Here is a 19198-nt window from a genome sequence, read left to right as displayed (position 1 = left end):
TGGGAGAGGACACAGGGGACGTGTAAATGGTAGTGGGGGTGGTGACTGCACGTGTGCGGAGTGTACTGGTGGGTGTGCTGGTGATGGACGTAGTGGCTGAAGATGTTGTGCATGCAAGTGTGAGTGGAGATGTCACAGGGAGGGAGGAGGGAGACGAGGAGGAGGGGGACACAGAGGAGGCAGTGGCTGTTGGCATGTCTGAATGTGGATGTTGCTTGTGTGAATGCTTGTGTGATGTGTGGTGCTTATGTCTGGATGAGCTTCTCTTGGGTGTTGAGGTGTGTGCAGGCTGGTCTGATGGTGTGTCTGGGAAAGGCAGAGGTATAGGGGAGTGGGACTGGGTTGAGGAAGTTGGAGGAGGGAGGCAGGAGACAGGGACAATGGCTGCCGTCAGTGCTGAGGCCAGAGCGTTGAACGATCGCTGATGGGCAGCCTGACCCGAATGAATGCCCTCCAGGTATGCATTACTCCGGTGCACCTCCCTTTCTACACCCTGGATGGCATTCAAAAGGGTAGACTGCCCAACAATGATGGTCCTCAGGAGGTCAATGACCTCCTCACTGAGGGCAGCAGGGGTAACTGGGGCAGGGCCTGAGGTGCCTGGGGCGAAGGAGATGCCCACCTTCCTGGGTGAGCGGGCACGGGCGAAGGCTGAGGGGCTGCTGGGAGGGCGGAGCTGGCGCGCTGGGTGGCGGCTGTACCTGTTGTTGCGGTGGGCACGGATGTAGCCACCACCACAAGGGAGCTCCCTTCCGAGGACGTGTCTGTGTCGCTGGTGTCACTACGTGTCCCCGCTGTGGAGCTCCCCTCGCCCTCCGTCTCACTGGTGAAATCAGAGTCAGTTGCATGGCCCTCCATGGCCATGTGAGATGCAGCTCCCTCATGCTCCGATGCCACTTCTCATCCGCCTGATGATGCTAATGCACACATGAACAGGAAGACCACAAAAAAAGGGGGGGGTGGAGAAACAAAGACATGTTGAGTGCATGCATTGGCGACACCGTTGGCGGAGAGGACAGACACAGAAGCCCCCTGCACTACGCCGCGCACTTGGGGTACACTACTCAATCCGTGGGACATGGCCTACAAGCCTATGGACGACAACTCCACACATAGGTGACACAGAGCCATGATTAGCTGTACCAGGTAACCTACAGAGGTGGGGGGCGGGGGTACAGGGCCATGCCTAACGGAGGGGCCTAGCCTACAGAAAACGCCCTGGCCTAGGGATACCCACAGCCCTCCTCCCCCACCCAGACACCTCCAATGTGTGCAAAATCATCAGAATGTGCTTGTACTCACCCCCTTGTGTCTGCTGTGATGTCCTCACGCGCCCATCCAAATCAGGGTAGGCCTCCGCCAGGATCCGGGACATCAGGGGGGTCAAAGTACGACTGGCACCCCTCCTACGTTGGGAGGCCATCCCCAGCAGAACCTCTGCGGTCTTCCTGCTCCCGCGGCGGATGTCCTCCCACCTCTTCCGGCAGTGGGTGCCCCGTCTGTTGTGGACCCCCAGGGTCTGGACGTCCTTGGCGATGGCACGCCAAATGTCGATTTTCTGATGGGCGCTGACCTATGTGACATGTGCAGAGGGAGAAAGAAAAACAAACATCACCTTCTGCATGCTCGATGTGAGTGGCCCCCCATCCCCACCCTTGCCATGTGGCACATGCTCTCATCTTTCGTTTGATGCATGCCTCATTCGCTCCCCTCCCCACCATCTTTCATTCACCCCACTCAACCCAGGCATTGGCCACAAAGCATGGTCCCAGTGTACTTACCTGTTGGTCTGGAGGACCGTAGAGTAGAGCATACTGGGGGAGGACCCCATCCATGAGTTTCTCCAATTCTTCAGAAGTGAAGGCAGGGGCCCTTTCCCCAGTCGCAGCAGCCATTGTCTCTTCCAGACCGAGGTCACAGCAGCACTTGCAGTATTGGTCCTCTCTTGTGGATGATCAGGTATCGAGTGATTAAGCAGATAGAAAATGGCGGTCACGCCCGCCGCGGTGCGTACCGCAGCGGTGCGTACCGCGACCGCCGGCGCACATCCTCATTGGCTCCTGAAACCCATAGGGTTCAATGTTAACCAATGCGGCTTTGCGCCGCGGTCTTCGACCGCCTACCGCCACGGTGTGCCACGCCAGCGCATTGACCTCACATCCCACTATCGCACTTCACAGGTCAGGCAGCCGCCATTTCAAGGGCCCCCATATCTTAATTTCTACTGCGTCACACATACCTAGGCCTTGCATCAACACTCATACAAGCCATTCAATGCATTGAGAATCGTGTACTGTGCAAGCTGTGGGAACGTACCTGTGGGTTGATTGACTCTGTGCTCCATGTTGTCCTTCCTAGGCACCGTCCGCTGGGACTTGCGAGGAGATGGAGGAATCTTCCCGTGTACAGACCGCTGGTGGACCTGTCGACAATGGAAGAAAGACATGTCATACTGACGTACAGGCTTGACAGAGCCACTATACAGGAACTGAGTGCCCAGCTGGAGCCAGACCTGATGTCACCCATCCGCCAACCCACAGGGATCCCCCCTCTAGTGCAGGTGCTGTCAGTACTCAATTTTTTGGCAAGTGGGTCATTTCAAACAACAGTGGCCATTTCATCAGGGATGTCTCAGCCCATGTTTTCCAAGGTGTTGTCCAGAGTGTTGTCTGCCCTGCTCAAATACATGCGGAGCTACATTGTTTTCCCTGAGGTGGGCGATTTGGCTACAGTGAAGGGTGATTTCTATGCGCTTGGACATATTCCGAACATCATTGGTGCAATTGATGGGACACATGTTGCTTTGGTCCCCCCCAGCACGAGTGAACAGGTGTACAGGAACAGAAAAAGTTATCATTCCATGAATGTCCAGGTGGTCTGTTTGGCTGACCAGTACATCTTCCATGTAAATGCCAAGTTCCCTGGGTCAGTGCATGACGCGTACATCATGCGAAATAGCAGCATCCCTTACGTGATGGAACTACTTCAGAGACACCGTGTGTGGCTAATTGGTGACTCTGGTTACCCCAACCTGTCCTGGCTACTGACCCCAGTGAGGAATCCCAGGACAAGGGCAGAGGAACGGTACAATGAGGCCCATGGGCGGACTAGGAAGGTGATCGAGCGGACGTTCGCCCTCCTGAAGGCCAGGTTTAGGTGCCTCCATATGACAGGTGGATCCCTATTGTACTCACCAAAGAAGGTGTGCCATATCGTCGTGGCCTGCTGTATGCTTCACAACCTGGCTTTGCGACGCCAGATGCCTTTCCTGCAGGAGGATGGTCCAGATGGTGGTGTTGTGGCAGCTGTGGAGCCTGCGGAGAGTGAAGAGGAGGAAGACGAAGAGGACGACACAGACAACAGGGACACAGTAATACTGCAGTATTTTCAATGACAGACAGGTAAGAATAAACACCGGCATTTTACATTTAATTAAAGTCTCCTGCCTCTCTACTGTCTGAGTTTCCCCCCAGTGTATGTTGACTGAGTTGTGACTTTCCCTTCCAATTTCAGAGATGTGGGCCCCACTCCGTGACCTCTGCTTTGTTTCCCCATGGAATACAGCTGTGTGACAGTGGTATCTTGTCATCACAATGTAACTGGACATTTTGGCACGGTGCTGTGTAATACATTTGTTCAAAAATACAGGCAGACTCCAGATTATTTTTGTGCAATAAGTGTGTTTATTTAAGTGTAAAATTTTGGGAAATGGTTGCAATTCGGTGATGGGTGATGGTGGAGGAATGTCCATGGCAGAGTCCAGATTTTCAGTCTCACAGGTGCATTGTCCATATGCCTGTGGAAGGTGGAGCAGGGGCAGTTTAAGGTTGGACAGGGTGACAATGTGGGACAGTGGGATGACAATCAGGGGGTATCCTTTCCTGGCGGGGGTCTTGGCATCCTACTCTGTCTTCTTCCTAGATCTCAGGCCCTGCTTGCGGGGTGGTTCTCCTTCTGCAGGGGGTGGGGTTCTGGTGGCCTGTTGTTCTTGTGTCGGGGCCTCCTGTCCACTAGCGCCGGCGGAGGTGGTAGCCTGTTCTTGGTCCATGCTAGTGACAGGGGCCTTTTGTGGTGCCACATGGTCCCGCAATGTGCTGACAATCTGATTGAGAGCCACAACGATGGTGCCCATTGCGGAACTGATGTTTCTGAGTTCTTCCCTGAACCCCATAAACTGTTCCTCCTGCAGTACCTGGATCTCCTGGAACCTGGCCAGGACCGTCGCCATCGTCTCCTGGGAGCGGTGGTATGCTCCCATGATGGAAGAGAGGGCCTCGTGGAGAGTGGGTTCCCTGGGCCTGTCCCCCCCCTGTCGCACAGCAGCCCTCCCAGTTCCCCTGTTTCCCTGGGCCTCTGTCCCCTGGACCGTGTGCCCACTACCACTGCCCCCAGGTCCCTGTTGTTGTTGGGGTGGTGGGTTAACCTGGGTGCCCTGTAGTGGTGGACACACCGCTGATTGACGTGTCCTGGAGACAGAGGCATGGGCCCGCTGGGTGGGTGCTGTGTTGGTGTTCCCAGAGGGGGGTAGGTCTGCTCTGGCCTGTGGCTGTCTGAGGGGAACTGACTGTCCCGAGGTCCCAGATGGGCCGGGCTGGTCATCTGGGTCCAGGGAGACAGAGCTGCTGTCATCACTGTGGGCCTCTTCTGGGGGTGGAATGGACATTTCTGGACCCTCCTGGGCGGTGTGTTGTGGCGTTCGGGTCCTACAGGAGTATAAGAGTATGGTTATTGCTTCTGTGTGTGCCATAGCGTGCAATGGGTGGGTGCCTGTGTACCCCAGTGCTGGCATTCCCTTGTGGGGGCTGTTGTGACGGTGGTTTCGGGGGGGATGGGTATGTGCAGTGGGCATGCTTAGGTGATGGGTGTCCATGGTTTGTGGTCGCATGCAGGGCTTGGTGTTGGGATGGGTGGGTTGTGATGGTGAGACATTAGCAAGGAGGATGGGTGATGGGGTGGGGGGGAGGGCGGGGGTATGATTTGGCATGCCGGTGGGTGGGGGGGGATGAAGTAGTTGAGATTCGACTTACCAGAGTCCATTCCTCCGCCTACTCCTGCGAGGCCCTCAGGATGCAGGATCGCCAAGACCTGTTCCTCCCATGTTGTAAATTCTGGGGGTTGAGGTGGGGGTCCGCCGCCAGTCTTCTGCACCGCGATGTTGTGTCTGGATACCATGGAACGCACCTTCCCCCGTAGGTCGTTCCACCGCTTCATGATGTCGTCCCGATTTAGTGGATGCTGACCCACAGCGTTGACCCTGTCCACTATTCTTTGCCATAGCTCCATCTTCCTGGCAATGGTGGTGTGCTGCACCTGTGTCCCGAAGAGCTGGGGCTCTACCCGAACTATTTCCTCCACCATGACCCTGAGTTCTGCGTCTGTAAACCTGGGGTGTCTTTGGGGTGCCATGGGGTGGTGTGGATGAGGTGTGGGGTGGCGTTTGTGGTGATGAGTGTGGTGAGTATGGTGGTATGTGGTGTTTTGTGCGTGGATGTTGTGTGAGTGATGGTGTTATGTGCCTGTGAATGCTCTGTACTAGCTGGTGGTGTCTTTCTCTGGCCTTGGTGAATAAATGGTGGTCGTAGGGGTTTGTGGGTGATGTGGGTGTGTGTTTTATATTGTGTTGGGTGTGTGGGAGTGGTGTTTGTATGTGTATCAGGTGTGTGTATTTCAAAATGTCCAATGTGTCAGTGTTTTGGATCTGTGTGTGTATTTTGACTGCGGCGGTGTGTACCGCCAATGGAATACCGCGGTTGAAAGACCGCCGCGTGGATTCGTGGGTCGGAATGGAATGGGCGTATTTCTGTTGGCGTCACGTCACGGTGGAGGTTTGGCCATCGCCAGTTTTTCGCTGGCCATTGGTGTGGCGGACTTTTGTGGATGTCGGGTTTTTGCCGGTTTGCCTGTTGCGGGTCAGAATGACCGTGGTGGTTTCCCGCGCCCGCGGCGCTGTTATGGCGGTCTTCTGACCGGCGGTAAGCGCATTTTACCGCCGAGGTCAGAATGACCCCCTATATATGCAACAATTTTGTTACCTGAAGAGCCGGATGATGTTCTCATCACAAGAAGGACCAATCAAATTTATGGAACTCGAAGCCCATGCAGAAATAGAGATTTGGTCAATAAAAACTATAGGTTAGAGTCATAACTTCCAACGAGAATGACCAATTAGCAATTAGTGGGACGGACTGGGAGACCCTAATAAAAAGTAATGACAAGGGGAGCGAAATCAGAACTGCGAGGAGAAAGTTGATGACGTCAGGGGACGCTGTCCGAAATGCTGATAATTGGGCTTATTCTCTGTGAGCCTGATCCATAGCTGACTATTGATGACCTGGGGACGAACTTGTTGCTGATACATCCTGGATAGGTAGCTATGAAAATGTGACTGACTCATTTTGTGCCTTTTCTTCTAGGTACCAACTGCGCAGTTTTATAAAATTCTCTCTTAGGTAGATTTTTCCAAATTAATGTTTTTTTCTCTAAATTGTTTTCACATGAAGACCCACATGCTGATGCTAATCTTGGTTAGGTAGGTTGATAGGGGAGACGTTGACAGTTACAAATGACTGACAAATCGGATTGCTGAACTACTCCATTAACGTTGATAATCACTGAATTATGATCTGCAATTGTTGTTTAGGATTTTCTATGGAGAATACTGATTTCTTTGATGCATTAATAAAGATTGATTAATATAAGAAAATTAACTTTTGATTACAATTGTAATCAATAGGGAATAAAAACTATTAACCTTTTCCACAAGTGATGGTTATTTCTGATTAAGGTGGTTTTCAATTTGATTCTTTAAGTGGTTGATATTATCTTCTGATGTTGATTATTGGTTCAGTAATCACCGCATGATTAGGATACTCCAGGCAATTCAAAAGGTTCATTGACCTATACGCATCCCCTTGTATGTTTACTTACTGAAGACCAGGCGCGCTTGCACATTCATAAGGTGCCTGATGCACAGAATACACGGAGAGGCAAATAGTGTAACTTGTTATTTGATGATCAAAGTTGAGTGTGGAGTATTATTATGATTCAGATGAGGAGAAGCCACAAGTGGGACATTATGCTTTCTCCTTTCTTCAATAATGGTACTACACAGAATATTACACTCAAATGATCTACATATTTGCTTTATGCCATGCTGTTTTTTCATGTGCCCGTTTATGATTTACTCTATTTAAGCACATACAGAGCCAAAAGGGTTAAAACTGTGCAGTGAGGTAGCATTACAGTACCTAAGCCTCGTGAGCAGGGTTCCAATTTTCTCCTGTAAACTAGGTCTAGAATGGAACCTGTGTTTAATCACCGATTTCTCAAGTCAACTACACTGCTCTGTGATATCAGCATGTAATGTTACCATTGCACTCTTGTAACAGATAAGGTAATGTGTGTTTATAAGTATACTTGCTTCAAGTAACACTTGGTACTGGGCATCATTTGTTTTTACTGGCATGGCATCATCGTGATTATTAGGCGTGACGTGCATTCAACCGTTTTCTTCTTTGTACATGAATGGTGTTTCAAAGTTTTTCGGGCCAATAAATGATTAGCTCACTGTTTAGCACGTACTGTACGCTGCTCTGAAATCCACTTAGGTGGTGTTCATTCTGTATGCGACAATAGATTAAAAAGTATATAAAATCACGAACTACATTTCGTGGGAAAGCCAAGACAAAGGGAAAACTTCCCTTTGTTTTCTTCTTTTCTTTTCCAGAAAGCCGATAAAAATAAAAGCCAGAAGTGCGATTATCTTTTCCAGATGATGCATTGCAATAAAGCCTCTTGTCGCATACTGAGGGATGAAAAGGCACCCGCCTATCTGATGAAATATTTAAGACAATAAATTGAAGTTTTTAATTAAACAAATAACAGAGGAGGGGTTGGAGGGGTTGGAGGGGTTGGGGGCCTGAGGTGCATTTGCAAATGAAACTGCGTTTTTTGTCATGGGGATGTGCCTCGCATTTCAAGGCACACCAAATTATTCTGAGATAAAAATTGCAGTTTTCCTACGTGTACTTTGTTAGGCCCTGTTGCACTGTTTATTAATGTACCAGCTAGCCTACATTAATACATAGGGAAGTGTATTTAGCACACAGTGTTAACATGGACTCCAGTTCATCAAATGCCAGAGATAGTGGAATTTACATCACACGCCCGTTGACCCCTACTTTCACTCACACACACATACACATTCACACGTTCCCACACTCTCTCACATAAACTCACTCTCACTCGGAAACATGCAGACAACATACATTTTAATGCATTTTTTTTACTTAACTTAGCTGCCATGGAAGGGCATATTTCAGCTAATTGTACTCCATTTGTTTCACACTAATAGTGAACAAAGAGAGTAGAGTCCCAAATGAAGGAGGAGCTGTGTTCCTGGCATTGAATTTGCTACCACCAGGCCAGGGGTCGCAAAGGCTGTGCCAAGGGTAGCAAAGGGCAAGCCAGAGGTGTCAACTGCGACCTCTGTCAACCCCTAAATGAAGTGCATGAGTGTTAATTAGTTGTGTTTTACATATTGTAGAATGTAGTTGTGGAGTAAAGTATAACAAACTTTGAGGGACCATTACAAACATCTTGTGCTGGGTTAGTGTCACAAAACTAATGCAAACGAGCACAAAATGGTATTTTCCTAATTTTCTTTCCAGTGCAAAACTTGTTTTCCACTGGACATTACCCTGAAAGTAATGCAGAGCAGTGCAACATTACTTACCGCCAAGAGGGTATTACATGGGTGGTACATGGGCATTTCAGTGGAACCACCCATGGCTTTTGATGCAAAACCCTATCTACAAACAGTAGTAGACAGGGTTTTGCACAAAAAGTTAATGCCATTTGAAAGCAGTAGGAGTGCACCAAGAAGACTCAGAGGCAGAGCAAGAATATAAAAGGACTTTCACGGTTGAGCCAGCAGTACAGCAAACACGTTTAGCAGCATTTCCCAAATCAACACACTTCTCTCCAGTCCACAGAGTACTAGGCCTCAGAGTCATTGTCATCATTTGTCCCATTTGAAGGTGATAACTTCCTTCTTATGAGTGTTAAAGTAGTCCCACCTTGAGTCTTTCCATCTTCCATCTCCCTCCTTACTCCAAGTAGCTCGGTTACAGTCCCCATCCATGCAACATAGATCTGTAGTGCACTGCAGTTGAAGTACAAGTAGAGAAACAGAATTGGAGTACTTTGTTGTACTGTGGATGTGCTTGTCAACTAAAGTGGCTGGACTGGTCTCTGAAGAACCAGAAAAAAAGGAGTTGACCTTGCAGGTAAACTTCATTGAATTTGAAAGGAACAATCACCTTCAGGAAAAATGATACCACATAATTTAAATAAAGTTTACTAATTTACAGCGCCTTGAGACCCTCACGGGTGAGTAGTGTGCTTTCAAATCCCTGATTGATTGATTTAATTAGTTGAACACCCTCCATCACTGTCTGCCTCCACATAAATCATTGATCATCACTCACAATCACACAATAATATTTCATCACCCAGTGGTTCAATGGTTAATAGTTACCTCTTCCAATCCCAGCATGGTGGTAGGTACACAAATAAATCTCCTCTTTAATGCAAGCCTTCATTAGAATTTGGCATTTGCAGTCTTGCAAATCAATAATCTTCTGGAGCAGCCCTGCTAGGTAATGCAGATAGGATAGGTTTGTCAGAGAGGCAGGCATTGCCACCAGTGTCCTTGAGGGAATGTGGAGACTTCTGCACTGCACACGGGTCCAACTCCAATACATGTGACTAAAGGGTGGGACACCATACAGCAGAGACAAACATAACATTCCATTAGCTATATATTTTTCTGGGCAAAAATGGAAGTTCAGTAATAAATAATTAAGAAGTACTATGGTGGCAACTCAGTCACAGAAGAGTTAATCCTCAAACTCAGGTGGTTTGCCCAGGAGTTAGTGTGAGACTTGGCATCGTTGGCCTGGTCTCCCCTAACTTTTTGCCTCTGTTTCCCTGGTTGTTGATGTGGGCTGGACTATGTTTTTGCTGTTTCTGTTACTCTGGGCACTTTACCACTGCTGTCTAGTGCTAAAGTGCAAGTGCTCCTACGTAAAATGTATGTGTAATTGGATTTCCATGAATGGCATATATGATTTACTGGCAAGTCCCTAGTACAGTGAACTAGAGGTACCCAGGGCCTGTAAATCAAATGCTACTAGTGGGCCTGCAGCACTGGTTGTGCCACCCACATTAGTAGCCCCGTAAACATGCCTCAGACCTGCCACTGCAGTGTCTGTTTGTGCAGTTTTAAACTGCCAATTCGACTTGGCAAGTGTACCCACTTGCCAGGCCTAAAGCATCCCTTTTCCTACATGTAGGACACCTCTAAGGAAAGCCCTAGGTAGCCTCATGGGCAGGGTGCAGTGTATGTTTAAGGTAGGACATATACTAATGTTTTTTACATTTGGGGTCTTTGAGCTCACAATTTAAAAATACATATTTTAGTAAAGTTGTTTTTGAGATTGTGTGCTTGAAAATGCCACTTTTAGAAACTGGGCATTTTCCTGCTTAAACCATCCTGTGACTCTGCCTGTTTGTGGATTGCCTGTCTGGGTTAGTTTGACAGTTGGGCTGTTTGCACCTCTCTCTAGACAGTGACACAAAGGGAGCTGGGGTGTAGCCAGCATATCCTGATGAGCCATTTGTGCTAGGAGGGAGGGGAGGAGTGGTCACTTACACCTGAAAGGGCTGTGCCTGCCCTCACACCATTCCGTCTCCACCCCTGGTGTGTGCCTGGAGCCTGGCCTGGGCAAGGCAGGATTTCACAAACAAGAGAGACATTTTCTTTTGAAGTAGGCCTACCTGAAATGCCAAAATTGGTATAAGATGAGCACCCAAAACCACAGACTTTAGATCACTTCTGGACATCAAGAGGAACCTCTGCCTGGAGAAGAGCTGAAGAGCTGAGGAGAAGTGCTGCCCTGCCTGTGACTGTGCTTTGTGGAGCTATCCTGCAGTTGCTGCTTCTACCTGTGCAAGGGGACAAAGACTGGACTTTGTTGTGCATTCCTGCTTGTGAAGAAATCTCCAAGTGCTTGTCCTGAGCTTCCCTCCTGTTGTTGAAGTCTCAGGGCCATCAAAGACTTCCCCTGCCAGCACCTGAACTCTCTGCTGAGACTCCTGCCCTGCAAAGTAGTGCCCTATCTAGTTCCTGGGGCCTTGAAAGGTGAAGCTGGCAGACCAAGATTAGAAATCCATGCACAGACTGCAGTACGGGGAAAATATCGATACACCTACCCAGGAAGCGGCTGAAAAACAACGCGCCGCTGGCTTCGCAGCAGAAATCAATGCTCCACCGGCTGGAAGATCAAGGCATGCTGCTGGAGAAACGACGTGCAAAACCCACTGACAAAGGCTAATAATGTTGCAACCCACATAGTGCAGTTTTGCTGATACCGTGCGGCAGGATTTTCGACTCAAACCTGACTTGGTGTGGAAAAATGAGGCAACCTCTGCCCAGACCCGAGTGCTTGCCTGTATCGACACATCACTCTCCTGTGGAGAGGAAAAACAACACACACAGACCTGTCCGAAGGAGGAGAACGACGCAAGATCTCTCTTGCGGGTGAGAAATCGACGCATCGCTAGCCTTTTCCGACGCGCACTTGCCCGTGTGTGTTATTTTGACGCTACTCAGATACTTTTCAATGCTAACAGTGTTTTTACTGTTTTCTCAAGGATTTAAGACTCTTTCGTTTTTAAAATTAATAATTTGACTTGTGTATGTTGGATTTTTGTCATTTTGGTCTTGTTTTGTTTAGATCAATATTTCCTATTTTTCTAAACCTGTGTTGTGTCATTTTGTAGTGCTTTCACTGAGTTACTGTATGTGTTGGTACAAATACTTTACACCTACACTCTGAAGTTAAGCCTGCCTACTTGTGCCAAGCTACCAAGGCGGTGAGCAGGGGTTAACTGACGGTGATTCTTCTTTACACTGACTAGTGTGAGGGTCCTTGCTTGGACAGGGGGTAACCTGACTGCCAACCAAAGACCCCATTTTTAACAGTCAGCTAACACACTTAGGTGGTCATTATGACATTGGTGGTGACTGTTAAATTGGCGGTAATACAGTCAACAGGCTGGCGGTAATTACCGCTAAATTATGACCATGGCGGTGATACCTCCCATAGACAGCCAAACGTACCACACCAACCGCCTGGACGTTAACACCACTGACCACGGTGGTAGCCACCAACAGCCAGGCGGAAGATAAAGTACCGCCCACCATATGAAGACATTGCAAACCGCCACGATTTCTGGGGCGGTACCAACGCCATCAAAAGCCTGGCGGAAATAGAACACAGAAAATAAAAAACTCACCATCAGAGACACAGAGAAGATCAACACCACCATGGAATCGGAACTTCAAGACTTCCTGATGCTCTTCTATGCCATGCTCCACCTGGAGCACTAACACCGACGAAGATGACAACAGTGAGTACAGCCACCTAGCACACAAGTGAGGGAGGGAGGAAAAGGAGAGTGACACGCACAACACACACCATTCACACACACACCATACACACAACCAGCTGCAGAGGAAAACCAATGTCACAGGACACACATCATCATAATGCAAGGACTACATCATTCCAGAACTGATAGTGTAATTGGATGCAAACAGCCACCATATTGTCTATATGACAAAAATACATGATTTACTGTTCCGAAAGGGCCAATGGCCAGTCCAAAGTACAAAAGGCCCACATGGCCACAGGGCACAACCCAGAGCCCAACTCGTTCCCTGATGTAATCCGCACTACACTGTGCGGGGCATCATGTTGGGAATGGCCGGGCACCTCAGGGGGAAGGGGAGTGGGGGGCATCTCAGCTGAAGTGGGGGACTTGCCCACTGGTTCTAGAGAGGACTCCATGCCCATTTTACTTTGCTGGGGAGTGCAAGGTCACAGACTCTGAGTGGGGGGGGGGTGTTGCCCACTGTTTCTGGAGGAGGCTCCTTGCCCATTACAATTAGCTGTGGAGTGCAAAGTCACAGTCTCTGAGTTGTGGGACTTGCCCACTGGTTCTGGAGGGGGCTCCATGCCCATTACAATTAGCTGGGGAGTGCAAGGTCAAAGTCTCTGAGCTGGATGACTCGCCCACTGGTTCCAGAGGGGGCTCCATGCCCATTTTCCTTTGCTGGGGAGTGCAAGGTCATAGTCTCTGAGTAGGGGGACTTGTCCACTGGTTCTGGAGGGGGCTCCATGCCCATCACAATTAGTTCGGGAGTGCTAGGTCACAGTCTCTGAGTTGGGGGACTTGCCCACTTGTTCTGGAGGGGGCTCCATGCCCATTACAATTAGCTGGGAAGTGAGTGTGTTTGTGTCTCTTACGAGTGGGGCAGACAGGGTGGGAGAGGACACACAGGACACAAGGACGGATGTTGTGGAGGTCTCTGCAAGTGAGGTGTGTGTGCTGCTTGGTGTGGTGATGGTGGTGGTGGCTGCTGATGCAGTGCATGCAGGTGTGAGTGCGAATGTGACAGTAATGGAGGAGGAGGAGGGGAGACAGTGGAGGCAGTTGATGTTGTTATGTGTGCAACTGTCTTTTGTTTGTGAGTGCTAGTGGCCTGAGGTGTGCTACCTGTGTTTGTCTGTGCCACTCTTGTGTGATGTTTTGTGTGCATGCTTGTCTGTATGTGTGCATGGGATGGATTGGGGTTGAGGAGATTGGGACTGGGAAGTGGTAGCTGGAGGGTGGACAGTAGGAACAGGGACAATAGCTGCCATCAGAGAGGAGGCCAGAGCCTGGAATGATCTCTGTTGGGCCACCAATACCCTGTGAATGCCCTCCAGGAATGCATTACATTGCTGCATCTGGGATGCCAGCCCCTTGATGGCATTCACAATGGTTGACTGCCCTACAGAGATGGATCTGACTGAGGCAGGGCCTGAGGTGCCTGGGATGAAGGAGATGCCTACCCTCCTGGGTGAGCGGGAAAGGGCAACTCGGTGAGGGACCACTGGGAGGGTGGTGCTGGTACAAGGTTTGGCGGCTGTACCTGTAGATGGGGTGGTCCCAGAGGTGTCCCCAACCACCAGGGAGCTTCCATCAGAGGAGGTATCAGAGTTGACACCTCCTGTCCCTGCTGTGGTGCTCCCCTCGCCTTCCATCCCACTGTTCCCCTCGGCATCAGTGGACTCTGCCTCTTGGGTCCTGTGGGATGCAGCTCTCTCTGTTGCCGGTGCCCCTGCTCCTCCGCCAGATGATGCTAATGCACACATGGGCAGGATGAGAGATGAAAAATGGGGGAAGAGAGAAAGGTAGAACTGGGTCAATTACAGCACCAACATCACAGATGGCATGCGCATTGCCGTCACACACAGGGATCCGGATTGAGCACCATGCATCGCACTGGCATTCATTTGCTAGGTACCACAGCAAGATGAGAGCAAAACACCGCCAACTGCTCCCTTCCTGGGAGTCACTAAGCCCTGTCTGACATGGAATGCAACCTTGCAACCTAGCTAGGTTACCAGATTTAGTAGTACAACCATTTCCCTTGAGCTGGATCACGCTGCGTTCTCTGAGCTGACATTAATGGTGCACCCACCACCAGGTTCCCATGAGACCTACCAATCATAGTGGTAACGCACAACGTACTAACCCCCTTGTGGCTGCTGTGATGCCCTTAAGCGCCCATCCAGCTCTGGGTAGGCCACCGCCAGTATGTGGGCCATCAGGGTGGTCAGGTCCTGATGGGCAAACCGCTCTCATTGGGAGGCCACCCCAGCTGGGCCTCTGCCGTCTTCCGGGCCCAGCATCTCAGGTCCTCCCACCTCTTCCTTTAGTGGTAGTTCCACATGTTGTAGACTCCCAAGGTCTGCATGCCCTTGGCGATGGCATGCCACAATCCCTTCTTCTGATAGGCTCTGACCTGCAGAGGAAACACAGACAGGAGGACACCATTAACAAGACAATCCAGCCTGTTACACATATGGCCTACAAATCCCCTTCCATCCCCATTGGCACACACATCACCCAGCGTGCACCATGTACACCACCACCAGATATATGCCTCCCCAAATGACACAATGCTTACACACACATCTCCATGCAACCTTATCACATGCCTCGTGCCCAAGGTGTACTCACCTGTTGGTCTGGAGGCCCATACAGCTGCCCGTATTGGGGTAGGATCCCATCCACCAAGTGCTCAAACTCCTCCGAAGTGAAGGCAGGGGGCCTTTTCCCCGGTCACACAGGCCATGGCAGGATCCAGACACAGGTCACAGCAGCACACGCAGTATAGTTGTTGTCCTGTGGAAAGTCAGGAAACAAGTGAGGTTATAGGCAGAAAATGGTGGTCACGTATGAGGTGGTGTAGACCATCACCGCCGCCGGTGATTCCCGTTGGCCACTGTCTCAATAGAGCCCCATGTTATCCAATGGGGAATAGTACGGTGGTGCAAGACCGCCTTGCCCCATGATGCGCAACGCCAGCGGAGTTACCTCACTTCCACCTGTCCCTACATACAGGACAGTCGGTTGCCATTTTATGGTGGTGGACAATATACAGATAATTGAGAACTGCATCATTTCTATAATTTGCACATAAATTGCCATTACCAATGTCCCATCACGTAACTGCTCTGTGTACACTGAGATGGTGGTTCTATTGTTCAAAATGTGACAGCCTATTCACTCTTATGCCCCTTAGATACCTACCACTGTGGAGGAATCAGAGGAGGAGGCAAGACCCTGTGTACAGACCCCCTGTGGACTTGGCTACACTGGAAGATGGCACATAATACTCACCTATAGACTGGACAGGGCCACAATGACAAAGCTGTGTGCTCAATTGGAACCTGATCTGATATCTGATATCCGTCATCCCAGTGGGATTCCCCCCTGTGAAAACTGGATTCTATGCAATGGGACATATACCCAACATTATTGGGGTGATTGAAAGTACACATGTTGCATTTGTCCCCCCCACTAGAAAGAAAAAGTGTTCAGTAATTGAAAGAGTTTCCAGACACTCAATGTGCAGATGGTGTGCCTGGCTGACCAGGACATCTCCCACATCACTGCCAAGTATCCTGGGTCAGTGCATGACGCCTTAGTGCTGAGGAATAGCAGCATCCCAAATGTGATGGCACAATTACAGAGGCACAGGGTGTGGCTAATTGGTGAGTCTGACTCCCCACCTAATATATGCCAGTGTATGCCTTCTGGTGTTGACCCTATACCATTGTGTAAGGCCGATGTTTGTCCCTCAATACTTGCAGTTGACTCTGGCTACCCAAACCCATTGTGGCTCCTGGCCCCTTGTGAGGAATGCCAGAACAAAGGCTGAAAATAATTATAATGATGCACATGGGTGAACCGGGAAAATTATTGAAAGGAAAATCACAAAACAAAATAAAATGATGGACGGAGTGTTGAAACTTTTCAAACACTCACCCCCAGTCATAGATCTGGGTTTAATCCATTGTTAATTTGCTCGCCATGTCACCCCAGTTTGGACCCAGCCATATGCAAATCAGTCTTGACCCTGTTCCCTATGGGAACAGTCCAGCCCGAACTGGTAGGCCAGGTCCTCCCTGGACAGGAAACAAGCATCCTGGGACTGGTTTCAGGGTATCACCCTTCATCCGCCAGGCTAGCTTGAATCCAGTGGCGCAGCGAGCAAGGGACCCACGTCTGGGCATACCCCTGCCACTTCGGGCGCACAAAGCAACATCACAAAACAAAATAAAATGATGGACAGAGTATTGAAACTTTTCAAACACTCACTCCCAGTCATAGATCTGGGTTTAATCCATTGATAATTTGCTCGCCACGTCACCCCAGTTTGGACCCAGCCATATGCAAATCAGTCTTGACCCTGTTCCCCATGGGAACAGTCCAGCCCGGACTGCTAGGCCAGGTCCTCCCTGGACAGGAAACAGAATATCCATTATAAGTAAATACTTCAAAGGACACACAAGTGAGACAGTGGAACTGACCATTCCTCTGATTATTGATGTTTTCCGTGTGGCTGTAGCAGGATGGCATTCACTTCCTTTCCATCTCTACTTACTGTCACCTATGGCTTCTCATTTTGCAGAAGTTGATGATATGACAACAGTGTACTGATATGATGACTACAGACAGATACAGGCCATAAAATGTATGCTATCACAGTGTTCAGATCATTTGCACATGAAGTGACTGTTTCCATATATGCACATTATCATCACCTAAACACTTTCACTTAGGTTGTGTTCAAGGGTGTTTATTGTAGTGCACATAATTGACGGAAAAGTGCAATGGAATGGGGTGATGGTTGAGGAAAGTCCAGGGTATTGTTCCAATCTGTTTGTAGCACAGGTCCAGCGTCCAAGAAGTCATTGGAAGGGGGGGCAAAGGAAGTTCAAAGTGGACAAGGTGACAAGGTAGGACACAAGGGGGACATTCAGGAGGGTCTAATTTCATGGCGGTGGTCTTGGTCTTGGCAGGTGTCTCTGGCTTCTGTCTCGGTCACAGGGAATGTTTGCGGTGTAGTTCACCTTCTGTAGGAGAAGGGGTGTTGGTGGCCTGTGGGTCCTGTGGCAAGGCCTCCTTCCCACTAGCTGCAGCAGAAGTGGTGGGCTGGTCAGTAGACTTGCTAGTGGTAGGGGCCCGCTGGTGTACTGTATATTCTCTCATGATGTTGGCCATATCTGACTGCACCCCTGCTATGGAGACCATGATAGTGTTGAGGGCCTGCAAATCCTTCCTGATCTCCTGATGGTGTACCTCCTGCAGTGGCTTGTTCTCCTGCATGTTGGTAAGGATCTGGCCCACCTTGTCCTGGGATTGTTGGTAAGCCCCCAGAACATTAGTGAGTGCCTCCTAGACAGTCGGTTCCCTGGGTCTGTCCTCCCCCTGGCACACAGCGGTCCTCCCAGTGTCCCTGTTCCCCTGTGTCCCTGTCCCCTGAATGGTGTGCCCACTGACTCCAGGTCCCTGATTGTCTTGGGTGTGAGGTGTGGACTAGATCCCTGTACAGGTGGGCACACTGCTCATTGATGTGTCCAGGGGACAGAGGTGTGGGGATGTTGGGTGGGTGCTGTGGTGTTGGCTACTGATGGGGAGGTTCTGTGGTGGACTGTGAGTGGGCTGGGGTGGCTGACTGACCAGTGGTCCCTGATGGGCCAGGTAGTTCATCCAGATCCAAAAGTCTAGAGTTACTGTCATCACTGGGGGTGTCTTCTGTTGGGCGACTGGTTTGCCGTGGCACCTCCTTGCTGCTGAGATTAGTTGGGGCACCTGTGGGGATGTAAGTGATGTATTATACTTCACGTCTGTGACATATTGTACATCCCTTGCTTCCCATCTATTGTTGCTGTTGCCCTGCCACCTTTGTTTGTGTCCATGCAGAGCTGAAAGGGATGTGCATGCAGTTGGTATGGCATGCAGGGATTGCCATTTAGGTTTGGTATTTGGGGTGGTGCACTGTGTGGGATGGTGTGGGGTGATGGGAGTCAGGGTGAGCGGGTGAGATGGCATGCAGGTATGGGGGTTGGTAAGTAGTAAATGTCCACTCACCAGTGTCCAGTCCGCCGTATACTCCAGTGAGTCCCTCAGGATGCAGTATTGCCAGGACTTGCTCATCACATGCTGTGAGCTGTGGGGGAGGAGGTGGGAGTCCACTGCCAGTCCTCTGTATGGCACGCTGGTGCCTTGCTGCTATGGAATGTACCTTCCCCCGTAGGTTATTCCACCTCTTCCTAATGGCATGCCTTGTTCTTGGATGCTGTTCCACGGCGTTCACCCTGTTCACAGTTCTCCTCTATCTTCCTGGGAACAGATATTTGTTGTACTTGTGCTCCAAACAGCTGTGGCTCTACCCTGACTATTTCCTCAACCATGACCAGCAACTCTTTATCAGTGAAACGGGGGTGCCTTAATGGGGACATGGTTGTTGTATGGTGTGTGTTGTGCAGAGGGTGTTAAGTTATGTGGAGGGGTGTGAGATATGGGGTGCGTGATGGATGGGTGGGTGTTTGTGTTGTGTGTGTGTAGTTCTCTCAGTGGTCTTCGTGTTGGTCTTGTGGTGCTTTTTGGTATTCGTAAAGGGTTGTGTGTGATGTGGGTGTGTGTTTTATAGTGCTGTTGATGTGTGGGTGTGGTGGGTGTATGAGTGTCAGGTGTGTGTTTCTGGTATTGGCCAATGTTGTTTTGTATTTAG

The sequence above is a fragment of the Pleurodeles waltl genome, chromosome 1_2 (genome assembly GCF_031143425.1).
Source record: "Pleurodeles waltl isolate 20211129_DDA chromosome 1_2, aPleWal1.hap1.20221129, whole genome shotgun sequence".
Lineage (NCBI taxonomy): Eukaryota > Metazoa > Chordata > Amphibia > Caudata > Salamandridae > Pleurodeles > Pleurodeles waltl.
Note: the sequence above shows the minus strand (reverse complement) of the source record.